Here is an 18,508-nt window from a genome sequence, read left to right on the forward strand (position 1 = left end):
CTGTATTTTGAAAGGGGGCAAAAACTGCAAAATTGCACTTCCAAATAAGTTATTGAACAAAAGAGTGCTATCTTTTCCTTTTTCATTGTTCCAGCAGACTATGGACATGCTCAGTAGGCTGAGAACAGACCAACACAGTAAGAGGTAGTCCATAAACACTGTAGAGCACTCTTGGGTTGCCCTGTTACTGTGAAATATAACTTAGGAAGGTTTAGTTGACAGTTCGAACCTGCTAGAACGGTATAGTCTTACAATGCATAATTATTTTTCTGGTGACTCTGTGTGTCTGTCAGTTGTCATCAACAGCACACAAAAATATGATCAGAACAAAGGTGTTAAGTGATTTAGTGCAGCTGTATTAACTCTTATCCTGTGAGTTTAATGTCTTGAACATTGCCTTCACCTTTTACCATCAGTATGAGAAGGAAAAAAAGAGTATTTCCAAAGTGACAGGATGCAAAAAAGAAAACACTGTCCTAAAGTCTGATTTTGTACCTATCTGTGTGGTTCTCTAACTTCTAATCCTTGCAACTCTTTGATTCCTGTCATGCGGGATGAGATAGGGAAAATAAGCAATATACCTATGGAAATTTGATTTACAGAAGTATTTTTGGTTTGGAATAGGGCTGCACATACCATTAAGAAGGGAGAACAAAAATGTGGGGCATGGACAGTGATTGCAAGTAGATTGCAAGGGCATGATTAGGCCATAAATTATTTTTTCTGGGTCTCTTTTGGTTTGTAAAGTCCTATTTTGTCAATTGTAAAAAATACGTGAGGAAGATTTTGAAATATCAAGATTGGCAGATGGTAGGCTAAGGCTCATTGGAACTGGAGTCTTTTTAGCTGTTTCAAGAAAAATTTCTTTTAATAGCAACAATGTTGGCAGATTACCTGGATATTTAAGAAAACCGTTATTATCTCTATTATTATTTTTCACCTTGTTTTTACATGCAGCTCTGTACTCTATCCCCTGCCCTATCAACCCTCATCATTCTCCACAGTCGTTCCTATAACATCCTTGTCTTCACTCTTCTGAAAACACCACTGTTCAAATATTTATCTCACTCAGCCAAAGGAAATGCGTTTCTTCTGTGCCATCTGCATTTAACTGATATTTTAAATAAATAAAAAAATCCTTCAAGCTGAATACGAATAAAACTTTCTCAATGGTATATAGTAAGTCTTTGAAAAGGCTTTATTATTGCTTGGTTTTTTTAGGAAGTTTTTGAATTCATGAAGTTTTACAATTCTTTTGATTGGCCAAGAGCTATTTCAACTTCTTTTTCTCACACAAAAGATGCACAAGAGATACGTATGAGATCACTTTCACCAATTCACAGAAAAACATGCTTGATTTTTTTTGGTGTTTTTTCTAGTCAAGTGTAAGGTCAATTGATGTTTTCAACCAGAACTATAAATCTAAAGCACTACAGGCTGCTTCTTCAATAAAATCTGTACTGCTCTTGCTAATGTCTGTTCTATTTACTCAATAGTATGTAGGCAAAGTGTAATAAAGTGAACATACACATTCAAAAAAAGGATTTTTTTTATTTTATTTAACAGCTTCTCTTCTATTGTAATATACTAGAAAAGTACCTTTTACGTGCTAGCTGTAAAGTGTGAGCCCAGTGAGCATTAAAGTAAAAAGAGGACAAGGTACAATTATGTTATAAGCCAGTTTTACGTAGTCTTTATAACAGGATGAAGCTTTCTTTATGTAAGTAATTTAGTATTACAGAATATTTGCACATACTTAGGGGTGATTAATTTGGGCATGTTGGGGAATCAGTATATGTAGGACCTGCTGTATACTACTAACCTGTTAGACATAAATGTGCTATACTTCGATACTGCTGCTAGATGAAGACAATGAACAAAAATAGGTGGAGGAGTTATTGAAAACTCCCTAGAGCTCCCACTCAGCAAGGGAAGTATCACACACTCAGGCACATTCATGTTTGCAAAGGCTGAAGATGATAATACATCCCATAGCCGAGGATCGTATTGTCTGAGCTGTGTTGTATCAGCTCTTTAAAGAGGGAAGTAGATGCTTGAAACTTTTGCTGTTGCAGTCTGTTGCTACGTTATCTGACTTGCTGCACACTGGAGGAGAATTAAGAATTGGCCAATCCTTGGCTAATTTTTTCCTATCATAAACAGCTAGAGGCTGGCTAGTGGGCTTTTGGCTGGTTGGTTGGTTTTAGCACTGAAGTTTTAAAGTGGGGCAGGGCTGTGAGTGATGTGATATCAGTGGAGATACAATGTCAGGAAAAGGATAGTGCAATAGGTGCGTAAGTCAGTTTGATTGGCTTAAATAAAGAAGCCCCAAAGAAGAAGCTCTTATAAAAAGAAGGAAAGTGGTGCCTGAGATTCAGACTAGTAGGAACATTTGAAAGTATGTGGTACTAAGGAAAGATTGCTGTTCCAGATCTTTCAATAGGATTCTGAACTTTCTGAAAAGTTGGGGTTTAGTATTTTAGTGTTTTGCAATTGTTAGAGTTTCAGAGCACAGCTATAGATGTCTGAAACAGAACTGCTTATAGAAGCCATTTTTCAAAAATTAGGAAGTTTCAAAATTTGTTGTTTTATTGTTTAAAAAGAAAGAAAAAGTTTACGTTTCTTGCTTATCTCACAGTCTTGATTGTATTAGGCTCAGTGTCTGGAGTGCAGTGTAATTTGTTCTCTTTACTAAAACTATTAGATATTTAAGTCTTTTCCTTCATATATTTCACAAATTCAAGATGAAAAAGTCCCAAACTTTCTTCATTATCGTTATGTCTATTTCACCTTCTTCAAAATCCCACTAGTATTGCCTTTATGTTGCATTCTTCTATATCAGCTAACATTAGTAGGGTTTTACAGATATAAGGGCATAAATTTTTCTTCTTTTATTTCTTCTTCAAATTAAAAATACAATAAAATTATAAAGCTGGTGAGGAGGAAGAGAGGAACTGAATATCTAAAGTCTTTTCCAAAAATTTGTAGCTGATGTTAGCATGGTAAGAAGCCATTCACATGCATTTATCTCTTCATACAATACAAACAGCATTTCAGAAATTCATGTTTGTGTGTTGTTGCAGTCTGAAAGGATAGTATTTAAAAAGATGAAAAGGATTGTTTCAGATCCACAGTCTATTCAGTCATGTGGATATTCTTGGGGTGAGAGGTCTAATTTTATTGGTGTTTGATGGCAAAGAGCTCTTTGTTGGTTTAAAGCAGAGCAAGGATAAAGGATAAAGCAAGCAGCATCCAAATTCTCTTAGTTTACGGCAAACTTCTGCAATAAGCTGTTTGCTGGAAGCTTGAGCTAACAAGTCATTGATGTACAATTTGATTTCCCATCTGTTTATACTCAAAAGCCATGCAATTCATTCAAGAATGAAAGTAAAAAGGGCACATATTAGGCAAGAATTACTTTTCCTTTTTTTTTTTTGTTTTATTAAATGACATAATGACAGCACTAGACTTCCCATGCCTACTTGGATTAGAAACCCATAATCCAAGTTTGTTGAAGAAATTCTGTTTGCTTATGAAAATGTGTGCACATGTTCTTGTTTCTCGGACCAGAGAGAGACACAGCTTTCTCGTTCAGAAAGTCTTCCAATGTGCCACTACAGAAACTTAGCCCAATAGCATATCAGAATCTTCAAATGCCCTCTGATCCATGCTCTTCTTATTTTGGTCTTGTTCCTTCTAATATTCACAGATAGTATCTTTGAGCCTGTGACGGTGTCCTGGTTTCATCTGGGATAGACATAATTTTCTTCCTAGTAGCTGGTATAGTGCTGTGTTTTGGATTTAGTATGAGAATAATGTTGATAACACACTGATGTTTTAGTTGTTGCTAAGTGGTGTTTACACTGGTCAAGGACTTTTCAGCTTCCCATGCTCTGCCAGGTGCACAAGAAGCTGGGAGGGGGCACAGCCAGGACAGCTGACCCAAACTGGCCCAAGGGCTATTCCATACCATATGGCCTCATGCCCAGTATATAAACTGGGGGGAGTTGGCCGGGGGGCAGTGATCGCTGCTTGGGGACTGGCTGGGTGTCAGTCTGCAGGTGGTGAGCGGCTGCATCACTTTTTTTTTTCCCTTGAGTTTTGTTCCTCCTTCTCTCTCTCTCTCTCTCTCGTTGTTTTCCCTTTCATTAAAATTTATTATTATTAATTATTATTATTATTATTAATAATTTATTTTATTTCAATTATTAAACTGTTCTTATCTCAACCCATGGGTTTTCTTACTTGTGCTCTTCAGATTCTCTCCCCCATCTCAACGGGGGGGAGTGAGCAAGCAGCTGTGTGGTGCTTAGTTGCCAGCTGGGGCTAAACCACGACAGACAGCTATACACACCTCTCGCTAAGCTCTGTGCAGGTAGGTTCCTGGCATGGTAACTCTTGTTCACAACTGTCTCAATTGTTCCTTTCTTCCTTGTGAGCTTAAGTGGATATACCTGACTTCAATTTGGTATGTGGCTGAAGACAGCCGAAGGAATGTCCAGCATAATGGAATGATTAACTGGAAGAAATTACAATGATAATATATTCTTTATTACTTTTATATATTTTACTCTAAGATGTTAGCACATTGTGGTCAGAGAGGAAAGTTAAAAAGGGTGTTCACTATTCCTCTAAAGATTATATTAAATCAATACTCTTTATTTAAAACCAAATTTATAAGAACGTGTTGTATAGATTATACTATATCATAAATCCATTACAACGGATTAATGTAAAATACAACTATATTACTATATCTTGTTTAGTTATCTCTTGGGAATTGCAGGCACAGTGGCATAAGCCCTTGCTTTGCCTTAATGTTGGATTCTGATTAATGAAAAAACTATATGTTGTGCTGTGTGTGATCTAAGGTCTAGAACAATATTTGGTATGATCTTCTGAAGGGAAGTTGTAGAAGAGGCCTCTGCTCATTTTTAGTAAATATCTCTTTCCAAGCAGCCAGCTATTTAAAATTTATGACTTGCATAACTCTGTCAATATCTGTAGTTACATTTCTGTAGTAAGTAACCTTTAAATTCATGCAACTGGAAATCATAGGCTCAAACTGAAAAGGCTGCTACTATATTACTCTTGCAGATTATCCAGATAAATTTTCTTTGCCAGATTCTTAACATTGTTGATCTGTGCAGTGAATTTTTTGACATCTCTCTTAAAGGAATGCTGATGGTTCAGTTTGGAAACAAAAAGGTGCTTTATTTTCTTTTTAGGTACTTATTCCAATGTGTACATCTGCAGAGGTATGTGTTGCACTGAAGAAAATAAAAGGGTATCAGTATTCTTAACACATTGATTGGTTTTTCTTTACTGAACACAGCAGATATCCCTGCAGTCCTGCCAGCTGAATGACAATCGGATCTTTTTAAAACAATAAACAAAAAACTAACTTGAAATGGAGCAGCCTTAAGATCAGAGAGTGTGGCTGTGTAAGACTACAGAATGCACATCTCAGCCAAGAAATGCTTGAATACACCTGGGAAACACAGGCCAATAAGGGCTGCTTGGACATACAAGAATTACAGACTGATCATATACTGACTTAACAAGCCATATAGATTGTGATCCTGTATTGTTGTCTGAACTTCTTTTGACAGCTGTCCAGAGGCCCTTCAGTCTGTTTGAACTGTTCAGTCCCTGAAGCTGCTGTGGACTCTGCAGAACACAACACTAAATGATTTTGTGCTTACAGCAGCTTTCTGAATCTCCCATCCCGCTGCTTTGTTCCTGCACCATTCTGTTCTTCCCATAAATCCTGTAGTAATGTCCTCCCCCCAAAAGTCTTTGTGCTCTTTTTAATCCATATTCTGCAACACAGAATGGCAAGTGAATTCAGCATTATTTATGGCAACTTCTGAAGACAGAAACCAAACTCATGACTTGAAGTACCATACAAACATGCTTACTACAAATAAGGGGCAGCTCTGGAAAGCCATCTCCCAAGACTGTAGGGAGTTATCAAGTTATATCAAGTTATTAAGACTCTCCTTCAGATAAACTGCCTTTTAATAAAGTGTGTAAGGGAGCGAAGAGGAGATAGTCCTGATTGACTCACGGAGACTTTAAGTAGCATGATACAATATCTTGTTGATGTGAATAAGATACAGGTATAAATACAAAGTGATAAAAATGCACTGGAAGTGGCTTCTGTGCTGTTCATCTTTCTGCACGACGTGGCGTACAGTTAGGTTGTTTTGTGAGAAGCAAAACAAATTGAGCTTGGCATCCTGTCTCCCTTGTTCAAACCTTCCCAAAGCATAACCTAACCTCCTGCTCCTTTGTCGCACAAGAGATAAGACGGGCCTTGACATCCCTGCATACAAGGTGACTGACTGGCTGGTGTGCTGCACACTTCCCAATTAACTGGTTTACAGCTGTCAAAGTGATTGTATAAGGGCTGAGTTTCTCCTAATCTGCATGTCTATTCAGTACCCAGCTGCAAATTCCCATGGAAAATAATAATCTCTTAATTTTCTGCCATTCTTTTAAATGTGTTTGATATTAGCAAGTGAGTTCAAAGGTGACTGGAAAGAGGTGAGTAGGAACAGACTGTACGGACCTTGAATCATTTCTCTTCCACGTTTGTATACAGTTTGACTTGAACAAAAACACTGTCTACAAGAGGCATTATATGTGAAGACTGCAAAATTTCTCTTCAGCTGTGGTGACACTATTATGCATTTTTAACATGGACCACCAGATATTTTTGCAGTTAATTCCTTTATACTTGGTCTTGATGCAACTAGTTCCTTCTTCTATTTTCTGAAATACCACAAGAAGAAAGGTTTATTTTCCTGGCTATCATAGTGAAAAATGACAAGGGCTAAAAGTGGCTAGTGTTTAAATGATGCATGACTTTGTTTAAAAGGTAAGTCATGTCTCTGTCTTAAGGAAATGCTTAATTTCTTCTCTGATTTCAAATGCTTGTGACACTGCCAAGCCTCAAGTGTTCAGACTGAAAATTTCCATGCTGAGTGTCTCTCTCAGCATGAATTTTCTTTATGATAGTTTATCATTCTGTGATTCCAGAGAAGATGATTCAGGAAAAAATCTCTCAAGCCTGACTGGGAGATAGAGGAAGCCTAAAGTTTATTTTTTAACAACTGTAGAGCTTTGAAGCAAGAACTTCAAATCCGACATTGGTGTGATCTTAAATAAGCAAACTATCAATAAGCTTGCAGTTTCAAAAAGAGAACACTATATTTTTCATAGAGAATATTTGCACTGGACTGAATTAAGATAATTTAGGACAATAAAATAAGAAATAAGATTTACCAAACATCACAATAAAAATGTTATTCATTTATATCCTGGCCTTGTTGGTAGTAAATACTGGCTTTCCCTTTAGACTTGTTTTTAATCAACAGTGCAGTGCAGTGTCTTCGGGGATCAATATCTAGCAACTTCATAACATTATTGATTATGAAATCAGTAAAAAGTATTGTGTTGTAAAACATAAATGACTCTTATGCTGTCTTCCTCTAATCCACGCAGACTAGCAATCTGCTCAAATTCACTACTGCGTGAAAAGCCAAGAAGAAAAGGTGTTCACGGTGAATTTATCAACACATTTGTTTGTATGTTGCTGACATCCTTAAATGCTCTCATGTTGGGAAAGCTAAAACCAGTCTCTTAGGAATAAAAGAGAGCCTAGTGCGTCAGGGAAAAATTGGGGAAAATGGCAAAATCCTCTTTTGGTTGTGCTTTTGTGCAATGTAAAAGCACCCTGACAGTCTCAATCAGTCACACGCGCTGTTTGTGTGCGCACATTCTCATGCATCGTCATTTTTATTGCAGTTACAACACAAGGTGCTGAGAACTCTATTTTATGAGATACCATGATGTTCATAAATATGTTCATATTAAACTGTAGATGAAGCCCTTGCCTAGACAATGACATTCAGTGAAATCCTTCTTTTCACAGACTGGAGAATGGGCCTCTCTTGGAATATTCCTGGAAACTCAACTGTGCATGTTCATCTTTCATCATGTAGCTTTGAATCTGAGTATCTATTCAAATGGTTTCCGATGAGGGCATATGAACATAGCCAGTCAGAATTTGCCTCAGATCGGTTGAAAGGGATCTTAGCTGTTTGCTTTTAAATGGAAATTAATAGACATTCTCTATGACTGCAATACAGAAATTGTTTTTTTCCTGTATGCACTCAGCAGAAGACTGGAAGGAATTTATTATAGTCACCGCACAAGTCTAGCACTTTAATATGGTACTACTTGAAAACCTAATTGCCTGAAATTCGCTGGATAAGTCTATGTCATGCAAGTGGGGGAAAAAAAAAGCCCTTCAACTAATTCCCTCTGCATATGAAAGGAGAGCACATGTGTTCAGGGAGGAAGGGAGAACACGTTGCTGTCACCATTTAAGGATCAAAACAGTAGTAATTAGGGGCAGAAAAAGACACGTTGTTGGTGTGTTATGGTTTTTGGCATGTAACCCTGCTTGTGTCACCGTGAGTGTGCCCTGCTCCCCTGGGGCTCAGCTGCCGGCGCCCTGGTGGGGCCAAGGCCCAGCCCCGCGTGGCCGTGGCAGAGCTGGGAGGACATCAGCCCTGCAAGAGCTGAGCCGGGCCACCAGGCAGGTAGCCTCACAGGTGGTGGGGGGGGATGGCCGAGGAGGGGGTAGCTTGGGCAATTGAGAGGGAAAAACCAGGATGTAGGCAGGTGTCCATGGCAGAGGAGGAATCAGGGCGCGGGCAGGTGGCACTTCAGCCCTCCCCACCTGGCTGACAGCTGCCCGGCTGGCGCGCAGCCTTCTGGTGGGGACCGGGGAAGTGCTGCGCCCCGCCTGCTCCGTGTGTTTTAACTGGCACATAACTGCTTTTTACCAGTTATGACTGTAAATAACTGCTTTCTGCTGATAAGTGAGTATGTTCTAGTTGTCCCTCTGTGCAAGGGGTAGCGGGCCGTAGCGGAGCGGGCCTGGGGAGGGTTACCTGTGCGTGTGTGGGGCAAACAGTGGCTGGTGCCTGCCGGGGTGCTGGGGGGCGAGGGGTGGGGAACGGGTCTGCTTGTCCCCATCGGTGAGGGTTTTCTTACGGGAGCAAGGAAAAAAAAAAATTAGGTTCAGTGTTATATAATCCTTATTCAGATAGATAGAAGTAATTTAAAATTACGCAGGTCCCTTTAGCTCGGTAGGAACCGCTGCTCAGATCAGCGCTTGTTGCTCGTGGGCAAGCAGCATGAGGAGCAGCTTGCTGTGAGGGGAGGGATGCTCTATGATGATCAAGAATAGCGGGGATGGAAATGATGTGAAAAAAAACCAGTTCCCCAATTGACATGTTGCTAATTATTTATCATCAACCAAATTCTTACTGCAGAATCAGTCAAGGAATTATCCTACCCCCCATCAGCATATTCATTGATTGGTTTAGTGTACAAATGAAAGTACTTCTATTAATGGGTGTTTGATTTTTTAAAATTAAATATTTGATATTAATTATACCCCATATTCTTATGCCTATAACTTTTAAACACTGGTAAAAAGCAGAAATAATACTGGGGAGCTCAAAGAGCAAATGACAAATAGTGAATCATAAAGTAAGCACTGAAGAGGCAAAAAATTTGCATGAAAAATTCCACTATTGTCTCTGAATACACATGTATCTCTCATTTTGAAAGCTGTCATAATGTTTCCTGAGAGCTGTGATTCACACTGCCTTTCTTCTCAAAATCCCTGTGGTCAGATCATATTCCCTACAATACTGCGTGCTGCTGCATTTTGGTAAGGAAGCACTAACTTAAAATTAAATGGGATTGTCTGTGGTCCACATCAGCGCAGGAGCTGAATCAATATATTTGTGTTTTGGAACCATTATTGTTTTATTTGGGGCAACATTGAAAAGGCAAACTGCTATTCAAAAAGCAAACACTTCTCAGAAACAGTATATTCGAATCAAGCTTTTTATACATACACACATTTCATACCCGTGTTACAGTATAAATAGCAGAAAATGTTTAATGATGGAAAAAAATGAATGAGGCATAAAAAGCTTTAATAATTCTTTAATAATAATAGTGTAAAATGATTTTTGACCATTTATCTCAATGAATGTTCAGTTCATGTTGATATTAAAAGGAGTATTAATGTATTTGCATAGAATTTTGACTCAGCTAATGAAGCTCGTTTTGTTGCAGGTGAAAGTTACTGAGATTTGCTGTAGCTTTTTTGTACTAGTATATGCTCAAATAACCTGACATCCAATGTGAGTTCAAATCATTCTGAACATCTGTGGCATAATATGCCTTGCCTATGAATTTGAATTTTGTGTAGCATAGCTGTGCAATGAATGTGCTCTATGCATATGTCTTTTCCGATATATATCTCTTATCTTGTGTAGAAGTCATTGAAAAGTCCTGCTTTCATTTGCCTGTCTTACAGAGTTTTTTCAGAGGGCAATGTTTTAAGATTGGTTTGGGCAGGTGGATTGTATTAGTTATGGTATTGGATTTGTGCAAAGGATACAAAAATCACATTATGAAAACATCACTTCAATCAAGCACATCTGGCCAAACAGATTCTGGGAAATATATTTGTTGTTAAAAGCTATGATTGCATTCAAGCAGGTATTCAATGAAAGTAAAAATGTGAGCTGCCTATGATCTACTACCTAAGGACTAACAGAAAATGAAAAAGTTGATGAAGGAGCTAATAATGTGTTAAGTAAAGAGAAGATAGATACAGAAATTACATTAAGTTCCCAGCAAATCAATACAATAACAGCGAACAGGGGAAGAGGAAAAAGAACAAACACTGTGAGGAAAAAATGGATTTTTTTTTTTGGATGCAAGCAAGGGTGCATAAGAATACCTGGTAAGACATTATTAGAAATGGAATGTAGCTGTGACATTCACGTCGTAAGGTCAGTTTAATCTGAAGAAATACCTAAACATAAACCTAAGAATTTCCACTTACTGTTTTTTGTTCCGTACACATAAGGGTGTTATAGTAAGTTTAGGAATCACAATCTGAATTCTACACATGGGCAGAGAATGGAAAAAAAGTTTTATCGAAGCCTGTATATTGTCCCTGCAAAGTCACAAATAGAAAAAAGCCAACTAGATTGCACTTGCCTGACCATATTGATACACAGTTGTTTCCCACATTGCCTGCTCTATTTAATGTCTTCAGTTTTTTTTTTAGCTGACAGTCTCAGATACAACATTATGTCTGCCTATATACTATATTCCAAGTCGTAAAAAATTCAAAATTAACTCCCTGTTGTTATAATACAACACAAAAACTTATTTATTATACTTTAGCCAGTATTACTACACTTCCAGTTCTAGCTGAATGCTAGGATAATCTCTGGGATATTTAAAGAAAATAGAGCTGAGTACTTTACTCCTTTTAGTGGAGCTGAGTGAATAGCTTCCCTAGGGCCACTCTGCTAGCAAATATATTGGCTTGCTTTCTTGCTTTGGTTACTCTAATGCTCTTTAATCATTGGGCTTTATAAACTGAGAGTCAGAACCAGGGAGTCACAAACCTTTGCAAATCAAACCATGTGAATAAAACTATTTGAAATGCGAGCGAGACAATCTCCCTACTTTCTTCTCTCCTGAAAAATACTTGGAGCTGCTCAGAACAATCAGAGCTGTCGTTGTAATAACAGAATGGTTTTGGCTTGCAGAGATTAAAGTCAAGAGTGGAAACTAGAAGGAGGAGAGGTTTAATCTTGTGGGTGTCTGTGATTAATTAGGTTTCTGATAGATTCGGTGATATTACCATATAAACAAAAGTAAACAGTAACTGCCCACAGTTGTCATTACATGTAGTTTTAATGTACAATGCTTGTACTAATTTTTCCAGTGAAGATCAGTAGGAAAGTTGCCTCTGAATTTCTTGCAGGTAAAAATTACTTAGGATGCATTTTGGAAAACTTTTCTTTTTCTCTTTCCCTGAACTAAGCAAAATTACAAAATCTTTACAGTACTGAATGGTGATGCCTTTGGAAGTGGTTTTATACATGATCAAATGGAATGGGGGCTCCACTAAACTGAACTGCATAGCAGTCCAAGCAAATCAATGGGTGGATGAGAAAATGAAAGTGTAATGCAATAACCTTTGTCACATCTGATGTAAATTGTCAATGAATTCTTACTATATGTTTCTATAGGTGTTTTGGCATAAGTACTAAAGCATAGTTTTAGTATATCTATTTCTTCTGGCCCTAAATTTATGCTTTCCACCTACCTTTTATTTTAGAATTGCTCTGTTGCTGTTAGGTATGTAACATCTTCATGGAATTTGCATGCTTGAGTCTTAGTTTCTTCTTGCTGGCTGTGTGTGTAAAAACCCTTCCGCCTTCCACGTTTTTCTTGAGGGCTGTGATAACTGAAAGCTCCCGTCTGTCATGTTCCTTCCTTCCTGCCCCCCATGCTGACAAAGGCATTTACATTAGAGAGGATTCTTGTGGAGAACTATATTAGTGAAATTTTTTGACTGAGAATACAGTTCATGCTACTACAAGAGCTGTTCTCCTGCGGCAAGTTCATAAATAACTTTTATTACAAATTCAACTTCCAGAGAATGTCATTTGCAAACACATCCTTCAGATCCTGCACACCATGTCAGTTCTAATGAGTTAGAAATAAGTTCACTCTGCATTGGAAATGCATGATGTTTAGAGGCTCAAACTGGCTCTTTTCTTGCTGCTTCTTTTGTTATAATAAATGTTAATGCCAGAGATTTATGCCAAAGAAGCAAGTAGACAAATCTCACTGTTGCAAAGGAATTACCAAGGAATGTAATGCTTTGGCATATTACTGTTAAATTTCAATATTGTGCATGCACAGCATGTGGTGCCAGGAGGAAAGGGAGTTGAAACATCTATATGCAAATCTGACTGCAACTTTTCAGTATGGACTGCATCTCCTTGTTGAATATATCAGAAGCAGTACTTAAGATATTTTAGGCTTTTTTTTTTTTTTTTAGAATAACGAAACAAAACAACAAAACCCTACTTGCTGTAAAATATAATGTAGATGTGATATGAATGGCACAACCTACCAATTATGGATTGACTTACTACTTTTCTCTGTCTAGGATAAAGAAGGTAAACTTTAAAAATATCAGAAGGAGCTATTATGTTCTATTCTTCCTCTTTCTAATTATCTGCTCGGATATCTGCATAGGCACAGGAAAGTTTAATTTTGCAATACTTAAAGAGCTTGCTTGGGATTCAGAAATTTGGGAACTGAATTAAATTCTTGGCTCACTTGCATTGTAATCTCAAACATATGCAAGACAGAGACACACACTGCTGTTTTTTACTTTGACAACCCCTACTCCGTATGGTCAATTACCTGTTACCATGTGCTTACACAGTGGAGCTCTAAGCTTGATTGCAATCTGGAGTTACTATTGTTAAAGTAAGTGTGAATGGTTATTGGTGTCTGCTTCTGAGAAGTTACTGCATAAAGGTGCACCACCAAGATATGTTCCTTACAGGCCGGTTAAATACTTATTTCAAGTCTTGATCCAGTTCAAAGAGTCTGCAGCAACAGAAGGAAATAGGGCTTATGCAAATAAACCAACTTAAAATGCATATATCCCAGCTGCAGCCATCTAGGTGGCTGCCTTACTGCTCCCTTTTGGGTTGCTAAGCTTCACCACCCACTCCCTGCCTTGGCTGTCATGTTTCTTTTATCAGGAACAAAAGTTTATTCCTTTACTCATTGCTGTATAATGACTTCCTTTGGTTCTCAGCCTGGTAGATCTTCAGATCTTTATAAGGCGCTGACTAGATGATTCATTCCTCTTACTATGTTTGGAAAGAAAGTACTGGACAGACAGGGATGGTGCATGACAACTCGCACCCCAGATCACTCAGTGGATCTGCTTTACAGATTTTGCTTTACAAAACAGAAGAGCCAGGGGCTACTGATGTATTAGGAGCCAACAGGGAAATACCTGTGAAATGCCTCAAAGGGATTAGGTAGAGTTCCTCTAAAAAGGTGACATGGTCGATAACCCAGCTGAAGTGCATCTTTAGCAATGTATGCAGCATGGGTAACAAGCAGGAGGAGCTGGAAGCCACTGTGTAGCTAGAAAGCTATGATCTCTGAAATGTGGTGGGATGAATTACACAACTGGAGCATTGCAATTGATGGCTATAAACTGTTCAGAAGATATGTCGAAACATATGGAACACAGGGAGGTGGTCATGAAATGATAGCTTTTGATTCTTGGAGAAGTCAGGATGGGGGGTTAGCAGAACTGCTACCTTGGACTTCCGGAGGGCAGACTTTGGCCTGTTTAGGAGTCTGGTTGACAGTGTCCCTTGGGAGGCAGTCCTGAAGGGCAAAGGAGTCCAGGACAATCTTCAAGAAGGAAATCTTAAAGGGGAAAGAGCAGGCTGTCCCCATGTGCCGAAAGACGAGCCAGTGGGGAAGAAGACTGGCCTGGCTGAAGAGAGGGCTGTGGCTGGAACTCAGGAAAAAAAGGAGAGTTTATGACCTTTGGAAGAAGGGGCAGGCAACTCAGGGGACTACAAGGATGTCATGAGGTTATGTAGGTAGAAAATTAGAAGGGCCAAAGCACAACTAGGGCTTAATCTGGCTACTGCTGTAAAAGAATAAAAAAATGTTTCTATAAATACATTAGCAACAAAAGGAGGGCTAAGGAGAATCTCCATCCTTTATTGGATGCGGGGGGAAACACAGTGACAAAGGCTGAGGAAAAGGCTGAGGTACTTAATGCCTTCTTTGCCTCAGTCTTTAATAGTAAGACCAGTTGTTCTCAGGGTACCCAGCCCTCTGAGCTGGAAGACAGGGATGGGCAGCAGAATGAAGCCCCCATAATCCAAGGGGAAATGGTTAGCGACCTGCTACACCACTTAGACACACACAAGTCTATGGGGCCAGATGGGATCCACCCAGGGGTACTGAGGGAGAGGGGGAAGTGCTCACCCAGACACTTTCCATCATTTATCAGCAGTCCTGGCTAACCTGGGAGGTCCCAGTTGACTGGAGATTAGCAAATGTTACGCCCATTTACAAGAAGGTCCGGAAGGAGGACCTGGGGAACTACAGGCCTGTCAGCCTGACCTCGGTGCCAGGGAAGCTGATGGAGCAGATCATCCTGAGTGCCATCACACAGCATGTAGAGTATAACCAAGGGATCAAGCCCAGCCAGCATGGGTTCAGGAAAGGCAGGTCCTGCTTGACCAACCTCATCTCCTTCTATGACAAGGTGACCCACTTAGTGGCTGAGGGAAAGGCTGTGGATGTTGTCTACCTAGATTTTAGTAAAGCGTTTGACACCGTTTCCCACAGCATTCTCCTGGAGAAACTGGCTGCTCATGGCTTGGACGGGTGTACTCTGCGCTGGGTAAAAAACTGGCTGGATGGCTGGGCCCAAAGAGAGGTGGTGAATGGAGTTAAATCCAGGTGGCGGCCAGTCACAAGTGGTGTTCCCCAGGGCTCAGTACTGGGGCCAGTTCTGTTTAATATCTTTATCAATGATGTGGACGAGGGGATGGAGTGCACCCTCAGTAAGTTTGCAGACGACACCAAGTTGTGTGGGAGTGTTGATCTGCTGGAGGGTAGGAAGGCTCTACAGAGGGATCTGGACAGGCTGGATCGATGGGCCAAGGCCAATTGTATGAGGTTCAACAAGGCCAAGTGCCAGGTCCTGCACTTGGGCCACAGCAACCCCATGCAACGCTACAGGCTTGGGGAAGAGTGGCTGGAAAGTTGCCCAGTGGAAAAGGACCTGGGAGTGTTAGTTGACAGCCGGCTGTGTATGAGTCAGCAGTGTGCCCAAGTGGACAATGGCATCCTGGCTTGTATCAGAAATAGTGTGGCCAGCAGGAGCAGGGAAGTGATTGTCCCGCTGTCCTCTGCACTGGTGAGGCTGCACCTCGAATACTGTGTTCACTTTTGGGCCCCTCACTACAAGAAAGACATTGAGGTGCTGGAGCACGTCTAAAGAAGGGCAACAAAGCTGGTGAAGGGTCTAGAGCACAAGTCTTATGAGGAGTGGCTGAGGGAACTGGGGTTGTTTAGTCTGGAGAAGTGGAGGCTGAGGGGAGACCTTCTCGCTCTCTACAACTACCTGAAAGGAGGTTGTAGTGATGTAGGTGTCTGTCTCTTCTCCCAAGTAGCAAGTGATAGGACAAGAGGAAATGGCCTCCAGTTGCACCAGGGGAGGTATAGATTGGATATTAGGAAAAATTTCTTCACCAAAGGGGTTATTAAGCATTGGAAGAGGCTGCCCAAGGAATTGGTTGAGTCACCATCCTTGGAAGTATTTAAAAGACTTGTAGATGTGGTGCTTAGGGACATGGTGTATTGGTGGTCTTGGTAGTGTTAGGTTTACGGTTGGACTCGATGATCTTAAAGGTCTTTTCCAATCTAAACGATTCTATGATTCTATAATTCTATGATTGGAGACAGCCAACATGGCTTCACCAAGGGCAAATCCTGCCTGACTAATCTGGTGGCCTTCTATGATGGACTGATCGCATCAGTGGACAAGGGAATACCCGCATGTGTTGTCTACCTGTACTTCTGTGCCTTTGGTATGATCCCTCATAAAATTCTTGTCACTAAATTGGAGAGATATGGCTTTGATGGATGGACTGTTAGATGGATAAGGAACTGGCTGGATGGCTGCGTCCAAAGAGTTATGGCTCAACGTCCAAGTGGAAACCAGTAACAAGTGGTGTCCTTGAAGGGCCCATACTGGGACCAATACTATTTAATATTTTCATCAATGATGTAGTGGGATTGAGTGCACCCTCAGCAAGTTTGCAAATGATACCAAGCTGAGTAGTGCAATGATCCATTAGAGGGAAGGGATGCCATCCAGAGGGACCTTGACAGGCTTGAGAAGCAGGCCCATGCAAACCTCATGAACTTCAACAAGGCCAAGTGCAAGGTCCTGCACCTGGGTTTGGGAAATTCCCAATATCAGTACGGACTGGGGGATGAATGGATTGAGAGCAGCCCTGTGGAGAAGGACTTGGGGGTATTGGTGGATGAAAAATTAGACATGAGCAGCAATGTGTGCTTGCAGCTTGGAAAGCCAGTCATATCCTGGGCTGCATAAAGAGAAGTGTGGCCAGCAGGTTGAGGGAGGATATTCTCCCCCTCACTCCGTGCTGGTGAGACCCCACCTGGAGTACTGCATCCAGCTCAGGGGCCCAGAGTACAAGAAAGACATGGACCTGTTGGAGTGGGTCCAGAGGAAGGCCACAAAAATTGTCAGAGGGCTGGAACACCTCTCCTATGAGGAAAGGCTGGGAGAGTTGGGGTTGTTCAGCCTGGAGAAGAGAAGGCTCTGGGGAGACCTTATTGTGGCCTTTCAATGTATAAAGCGGGCTTATAAGAAAGATGGAGAAAGGCTTTTTACTAGGGCCTGTAGTGACAGGACAAGGTGCAATGGTTTTAAATTAAAAGAGGGTAGATTTAGATTGGACATAAGGAAGAAGGTTTTTACAATGAGGGTGGTGAGACACTGGAAGAGGTTGGCCAGAGAAGTTGGGGATGCTCCATCCCTGGAAGTGTTCAAAGTCAGGTTGGCTGGTGCTTTGAGCAATCTGATCTAGTGAAAGATGTCACTGCCCATGGCAGGGGGGTTGGACTAGATGATCTTTGAAGGCCCCTTCCGACCCAAACCACTCTATGAATCTATGAAATTCTCCAGTCCTTGAAAAATCTTTTTTTAATTGTTCTAAAATATTATTTCGAGGGGGACAGTATAAGGGCTGAGATTACTCAACCAAACCATCTGTTTGCTGAGACATACTTAAAAGATACAATTGTCTAAAACTATGGAATAGTTTATTCAAAAGAAATTAGTAATATAATTGGCCTCCCAATTCCACATGTTCATGAAAAACACATGGAAAATGTCTATTTTGTTGTATTTGGAAATATTTAGACTTCATCAGCTCTGACCTGTTCATTTGTATTGATACACTTTAGCCTGAAAACTTTGCACATCATAAATTGCTTAGTTAATATTTTTTATTTGGTAACATATACTGCAAAGCATATTTTCTGAATGGATCATGAAGGACTGTTAACTGCAGACTAGCCAGAGATCAATAAAGTCAGTGTTGTCTCCAGTAGCAGAAAGAAATAATTTCATTACATTATCTGGGTTTCTCAATTCATTTTATTCTGCCTCCATTTTTCTCCAAAGAAAGTGATACCAAAAAAGAAGTGCTTCGTTAATTTCTTAGCTCACTGTTGTGTCTCCAGTGTCATGCATTGAACAAAATATATATCCTGTAGGGGCTTTGCCGTGTTTGAATATAGTGTAACTGTCTTTTTGCCCTTTTTTTTTTTTAAACAGAAAGCCAAACAAATGAGCAAATAAAACTGAATGCAGTTAGTCTGCAGATATACAACCTCTAAAGTTTGGAAAAGTGAAATAGCTTTATACAGAAGTTTGTTTTCACCTTTTACTCTTTCATTTCAGTCTTTATATAGCCTTATCAGAGGCAACAAGAATAATTAACCTTGC

The sequence above is a fragment of the Mycteria americana genome, chromosome 2 (genome assembly GCF_035582795.1).
Source record: "Mycteria americana isolate JAX WOST 10 ecotype Jacksonville Zoo and Gardens chromosome 2, USCA_MyAme_1.0, whole genome shotgun sequence".
In the NCBI taxonomy this organism is placed as follows: domain Eukaryota; kingdom Metazoa; phylum Chordata; class Aves; order Ciconiiformes; family Ciconiidae; genus Mycteria; species Mycteria americana.